Genomic DNA, 7,208 nt, shown 5'->3' with positions numbered 1-7,208 from the left:
CCAAAACTAACTGCAAGGGAGGTTAGGAACTGTGCCCTTCAGTATTATGTTTCTAAGGAAAAAAAGGAGAATGGATGGAAAACATAGTCAACTAGCCATTTCTGCCTCATCTTGTTTCTCTTAAAAACCTGTGGATGAACTTAGATTGGATGCTTTTTATCAAGAAGAGTTACTCCCTTATGTCTGCATGTCAGGTTATTGTGTGCATAGCTCTATTTATGCTCTATTTATGGTTATATATCACCTCGATTAGCCTTAATAGTTAAGTCCACTAGTTCCAAAGACAATAGTTCAGTTATATAATCTATCAGCATCCTCCCTGTCCAACCCTCCACCAATGAATTAGCTGTGCCTGATGATTCACTTGTCATCTATGGAAAATTATTAATAAATTGATTCAGTAAGCATGTAATGAAAGGCAGAGTATGGTGGTGGAACAGGGGTGGGCTTCAGGTCAGACACTCCTGGACTGAACTCCTGTCTCCAACATTCAAGTAAAATGACTTTGGGTAAGCTTCCAGCCTCTTTACATTCCCATTTCCTTCTCCATAAGATAAGGATGATAATAAATACCTCTTGAAGCTACTATGAGGAATGACTTAAATAACATGAAAAGTGACCATATGCCTCTATATCACTCAAAATTATTATTCTGTAATTCATTCACTGTTCCTGGAGCATCTGCAATATGCTCAGTATCATGATGGCTACTGTGGTTGTTAAAGCATAAAGAAGCATGCAGGAAGCTTGTGGCGTAATGCAGGAGCTTAAGACACCCAGAAACAGGCTCTGCAGAGTAGGAGAGGTTTTACATACATGCCACATTAGAATGATACCTCTCTTGACTGATATCAAAATGGTAGATACATTATCTTCCAGAAAATGGGATGATTCAACCTGTTAAGAATCCATGTGCTTGATTTGCTGTTTGGTAACTAATGCTGACTTGTGGGTCACCCGATGTATGTAAGTAAGGTCACATGAAAGACTTGCAATGGCCCCATTGCTACATTTTTCTGAAAAGTGACAGAGAAGTTCCTACCATGGTACTCTCTTGACTACTTTGTGAACATCACATAGTATGTTAGGTTAGAATTTGAAAGCTAAAACAAATTGATCACACTACCAAAATTCAGGCAAAAGTCACTTTCTTTACATCTGTATGTCTTCAAAACTCAAGGCAATAGTAACAATGCACTATCCAGTCCCCCCTTCCTTTGCAGAGATGTGTCAAAGATCTCTATGTGCCTGGCACTGGGGTTGCAAGGATAAATAGGATGGTGTCTGCCCTCTCAGGATGTAGCATACAGAAGGGGCACAAACAAGTGGAATTTTCATTACCATATGATTCATGGCTGGAAGAGGAGTGCTCTCCTGGAGTGCTATGTAAGTTCTATTGGAGGGGACAGCCCACCCAGCCTTGGCCAGGCAGGAAATGGTGCCTGGAGGAAGCGAGCTCTACACTGAGGCCTAGAGGATGAGTAGATATTAACCAATTGAAGGGTGCTTCAGTCAGTGCAAAGGCCAGATGGAAAGGGCATGGTATATTCAGGAAGGGAGGGATTCAATGTGGCTGAAGAGGTACATGAGAGATGAGATTTGCTAGGTCCAGATATTGCATCCTGGTATAGATACCTACTGTGAAAAACTTTGATCCCCACTGTGATGATTCAGTTCATAGGCTTCTCCTAATTTTCTGGGAAATGAAGAGAAAAAAACAAAACAGGATTCGTAATTTTTATTTTTTATTTTATTTATTTATTCATTAGGACAGAGAGAGAGAGAGGGAGAGAGAGAGAGAGAGAGAGACACAGGCAGAGGGAGAAGCAGGCTCCATGCAGGGAGCCGGATGCAGGACTCGATCCCGGGTCTCCAGGATCACACCCCCGGCCGAAGGCGGCGCTAAACCTCTGAGCCACCAGGGCTGCCTCATAATTTTTACATAAAAATAGTTTCATGTAAAAATCTGAGAAACAGCTACATAATGTCACTTTTCCACTGAGAAGAAACACAGGAAGCAGTATATCATTTGTGTATATATATTCTAAACAGCTTTCCAATTCATTACAAGTGCTCAACTTTTAGTACCTTGGGTTTCATTCTTTATACCACTTCAAAAACAACACAGTAGGGGGCTGCCTGGGTGGCTCAGTGGTTGAGTGTCTGCCTTCCACTCAGGTCATGATCCCCAGGTCCTGGGATCCAGTCCCACATCAGGCTCGCCGTGGGGGTCTGCTTCTGCCTCTGCCTCTGCCTGTGCCTCTGCCTCTTTCTGCATCTCTCATGAATAAATAAAATCTTAAAAAAGAAGTAACACAATGAGGGGGTGCCTAGTCGGCTTAGTTGGTTAAATATCTGCCTTCGGCTAGGGTCATGATCTCAGGGATCTAGGATGGAGCCCCAAGTTGGGTTCCCTGCTCAGTGGGGAGTCTGCTTCCCCTTTGCCCTCTGCCCCTTCCCCCTTCCCTCCTCATGAGCAGGCACGCAAACGCGCATACACGCGCACACACACACACACACACACATACTTTCTCTCACACACACAAATACATAAAATCTTTTAAAAAATAACACAATAGAGAAATGACCATGATTCTGCTGTGTTTTTTTAAAAAAAATTTAATTCAGATTTAACTTCTTTCCTTGATGTAGACCCTCAAAGAAGTTCAGGCTACTTACATACATATTACTATCCCTCTGGGTGAAAGAGCCCATCACATTTCATAAACTTAATGGGATGAATAAGAATTGATGCAACACTAAGAGATTACCCAGAAATTTCTACATAGTGACACGCTGGCCAATTAATGAAGCTAATTTCTCAGTAGGCAATCTGGTACCTTTAAAAAATGCATATAACTAAAGGATTTTTCTCTTTCATTCATGGTTAATATGTAAATCGGATATCCATAATTTCATTCCAGATAGAGGAAGAGCAATAAAATTTTCATGATTTGGCAGACTTTAAATCATTTACAACACTATAATAAGTTATTAAAGAAAGAATCTTAAAAAATGACAGAATTATTTTAATAGCAAAGAAAATGTTAGTACTTTGCAGCGAGAAGATTCTCAAATTTCCTATTCAACTGACAAAGAAAATAATTTCCAAAAGTTCAACTAGTAGATATTTTCAGAAGACAAAAATCATTCACGAAAATACTAGGCGAGGTGCTACAATCAGACAAAAAAAGGAACCATGGTCCTTATCCCCACAGAGCGAAGCACAAAGTGGAATAGATTACCTTCTCCCCATAACAGTATGGATTTTCAGGCTTCCACCACTAATGGAATAGAACATTCCTTGAACGTGAACCACAAAAAGTGGAGGTGACAATCCTACCTCCCCTTCAGCGTATTTGAGACCTCTTTGAGAAAGAGAAGGAATGTTAGGTAAGGAGATCCAATGTCCTTGTTCTAAGTCATCTGAAGTATCTTTACTCCCTCTGTTATGTGCTATGCCTCAATAACCACTCCCTTTCTCATTTTCCTAGTCCTCTATCACACCCTTGTCCTCCACTGACCACCTTCATTATTTAGAAACATCCATTTGACAGAAAGAGCCATGAAAATACATGTGACTTTGACGTTCATTCTTCCAACACTTCTAAGATGCCTGAGGGCAGAGGAACAACATACTTAAGAACCTGAGTTACTGTTATATATTCAGAAGTTCAGTTCACTCATCTCTTAAGTCTGCAAGTATAAAAGTGTCATGTGGTGGATTCAGTAAGTGTTACAAGTGATGTGCCTGGGCTCAGGAAGAGAGAAGAGAAATTATGTATGCCAGAGTAACTGGGGGAGGCATTTAAATAAATACATATATACATATTTACTTGTCACCCCCCACGTGCCAAGTATATAACTCTGTGAAGCAAGTATTATCATTCCCACTTTAAGGATTAAAAAACACAATCATTAAGAAGACAAGAGATTTCCCTTAAATAGTCAAGGAACAGAGACAAGATACAGGCCTAGAACTTCCAGTCCAGTATTCCTTCCATAACACTTGCCCACTTCTTGGAAGTGGCAAGGTACAAAGTCTGTCTTGAAAGATAGTTAAGAGCAAGGTATTGAGAAGAGAGGAGTGTGGAAGGAAGAGAAGTGTGTCTCATGCCTGGTTACCCTTAAGGATAGTGGTAGAACACACCGCCACTGCAGATTTTCCTTCACATTTTTCTCTCTAGTAAGACATTAGAGACAAGACGATTGGGAAAAGAAAACCTTACTTGACAATTCTGTCCCTGAGGGTACCAATTTAGGAGGACCATAGCCACGAGGGATCATTTGCAGGGGTGGGAACCCTTAGATAACAAGTTCATGATGTTCCATCTTCAGTAGTTTTGAAAGCCCAATTCACGAGAATCTTGTAAAATTTCATCATGACCTCATTGCCCTTCATTCTGGTCTCTTCCAGACAACAGGACAATTACACAAAAAGGGGAACTGATGTTATAACCCCACTACTCTGTCTTTTCTGTTTCTTTCTCTAAAGAAGTCTCTTGGCTTCATTTGTTAAGTGATCAGTTTACACTAGCAACAGTTGGCTGCTAGGCCAATTGAACTACAGCGTGTAACTTTCATCTATTCTGGTATCAAGTTTTGGATGTGAACACAACAAAAGATCTCTCCTGGATTGATTGTGCTTTATGTTACCACACTTTTGTTTATACATTTGATTGTAATGTTTACATTAAAAACTCAGCTTAGTATAGAGGCTGCTTATTCCATGCCTTGCTTAATTTCAACAATTAAGTTAATTTTTTAAGGTGTTTTGGTTGAAGAAAACCTTAGGTTACACATTAGAATTCAAGAGCTGAATATACAGTTGTTGGCCACATAGTCCAAAAAGGTAGTAGGCTTGAAGGTCATATAATGTCACGAAGAATGTCTGAATGACATGAGAAGTTTGAATTCCTAAGCAATTGTTGAAAGAGAAAGAAACAATTAGGGGGTTTTGGTTACTGGAAGGGGAGGCTACAATTGTTCTCAAAATTTTACCAGTGATGACTTTAGAAAACAGCAAAAGGTCATTAGTAAAACAGTTGGCTTGGATAATGTAATAATGTAATAGTCAATGAGACTAATGAAGTATCAAAATATTCCGATTATATAATCTGTTCTGATGCAAACTCTCTATGGAAGTCTTACTAGAAATACGGAAGATTCTCTCTAAAAAGGAATACTTTTTTTTTTTTTTTTTTTAAGATCTATTTATTTAGGGCAGTCTGGGTGGTTCAGTGGTTTAGCACTGCCTTCAGCCCAGGGTGTGGTCCTAGAGACCCGGGATCAAGTCCCACATCGGGCTCCCTGCATGGAACCTGCTTCTCCCTCTGCCTGTATCTCTGCCTCTCTTTCTCTCTGTGTGTGTGTCTCATGAATAAATTTTTTAAAAAAGATTTATTTATTTATTCATGAGAGAGAGAGAGAGGCAGAGACATAAATCTCTTGAGGGGTTTCTCAATCTGGGCATTACTGATATTTAAGAGATGATTGAGATGGTTTTCTTGGTGTGGGGACTGCCCTGTGCCATGCAGGTGGTTGAGCAGCATTCCAGGTCCACTAGATACCACAGCATCCTTCCCCAGGGCCTGTTTCCAGATATTGCTCAATGTCTCCTCAGGGCAAAAATCACTCTCCTTCTTGGGGAATCACTTGCTAGGGTGAAGCCTAGAGACTGCATTTCTAATAAGAACATCCAGGTAGTTTTGACAAATATGGCCAGTGGACCAAACGTGAGAAACACTGAACTAATGTGTTGAATTATGTTCCCCCTCCAAATTGATATTTAAAGTCTTAACCCTCGATACCTCAAAATGTGATCCTATTTGGAAATTGTCATTGCAGATTTCATCTGATGAGATCATACTGGGTTAGAATGGGCCGCTGATCCAATATGACTGGCATCCTTATATAAAGGGATAATTTGAATCCAAGAGATAAGGACACAGGGAAAATGACATGCAAGCCAAAGAACTACCAGAAGCCACGAGAAAAGGCTGGAACAGACTCTTCCCTAACTCCTACAGGGAGAGAGCATGGCTCTGCAAACACCTTGATTTCATACTTCCAGCCTGCAAAACTGTGAGACAATAAATTTCTGTTGTATAAGCCACCCAGTTGGTGTTACTTTGTTACAGAAGCCCTAGCAAACTAATATATAAAGAAAAAAATAGGAGCCAGAGTTTTAGCACTAGGATGCTTGAAGCAGGATCAGAGAGAAAAATGGAAAGATTACGGACTGGTACCAATTCCTAATTTATCTTTCTCACTGCCTGACATAAAATAGAAGTCGATAGCTTTCATTTTTATTAAGCACTCTCCAAATATATCTTGTCTAAGTTAAATATTAAGAATAACATAATTTGTTACTTTTTAAGGTTGAAATTGCCAGCATTCCACTTTCAAGTTTTCATCTAGATTATAGGGTACTTGGATAGATAGGCTTGAGTCTGGAGTTGCCTAGAAGATGAATTGGAATTTATAAAGTATGCCATTATTTTTTATTTTTATTTTTTTAAAAAAACCTTATTTGAGAGAGACAGAAACAGAGAGAAAGCACAAGCAGGTGGAGGGGCCGTGGGAAAAGCCGACTCCTTGATGAACAGGGAGCCCGATGTGGGTCTCCATTCCAGGATCCTGAGATCATGACTTGTCCCAAAGGCCAACGCTTAACCGACTGAGCCACCCAGGTGCCTCTAATTATGCCTCTATAGAAAAGGTAGTATGTAAATGTGAAATTCCATCTAAGGCAAAAATGCAGGGACTGATCACACTGTAGCTTTAAGAAAAGTGTTGACGGTTTCAGGTCACAAAGGCACTATTTAGAGTACAGCAAGGGGGACCATGTGTCCAGCAGGCCACGCAGTCATGTGCCTCCCCGAAGTAGGCAATTCGTACTCTCTCACTGAAAGAATGAAGCCCATGACATTAAAAGACCTTAAGAGGCATGTGCTCCAACAGTTCCATTTGCAACAAAAGTGAACACTGCTGTCACTTAGTAATTATCAGAAGACAAAACAAGAGCCCCGTCTGTGGCAGATGGTAGTCTTTTTCTCCTCGAGATATAGGAAGCCTAATAGATGTCTCAGTTCCTGTTCCCTCCCACAATTGAATGGGGGTGGTGGGAGACAAGCCTCCTTGCCTTAAGATTTTAGAAAGAAAAGTTAGTGACGTTTCTATTGCAGGTGAAGGGCCCCGACATTTAT

The sequence above is a fragment of the Canis lupus genome, chromosome 7 (assembly GCF_011100685.1).
Source record: "Canis lupus familiaris isolate Mischka breed German Shepherd chromosome 7, alternate assembly UU_Cfam_GSD_1.0, whole genome shotgun sequence".
Taxonomy (NCBI): Eukaryota; Metazoa; Chordata; class Mammalia; order Carnivora; family Canidae; genus Canis; species Canis lupus.
The sequence above is the reverse complement of the archived record's forward strand: the minus strand, read 5'-3'. Positions refer to the sequence as shown.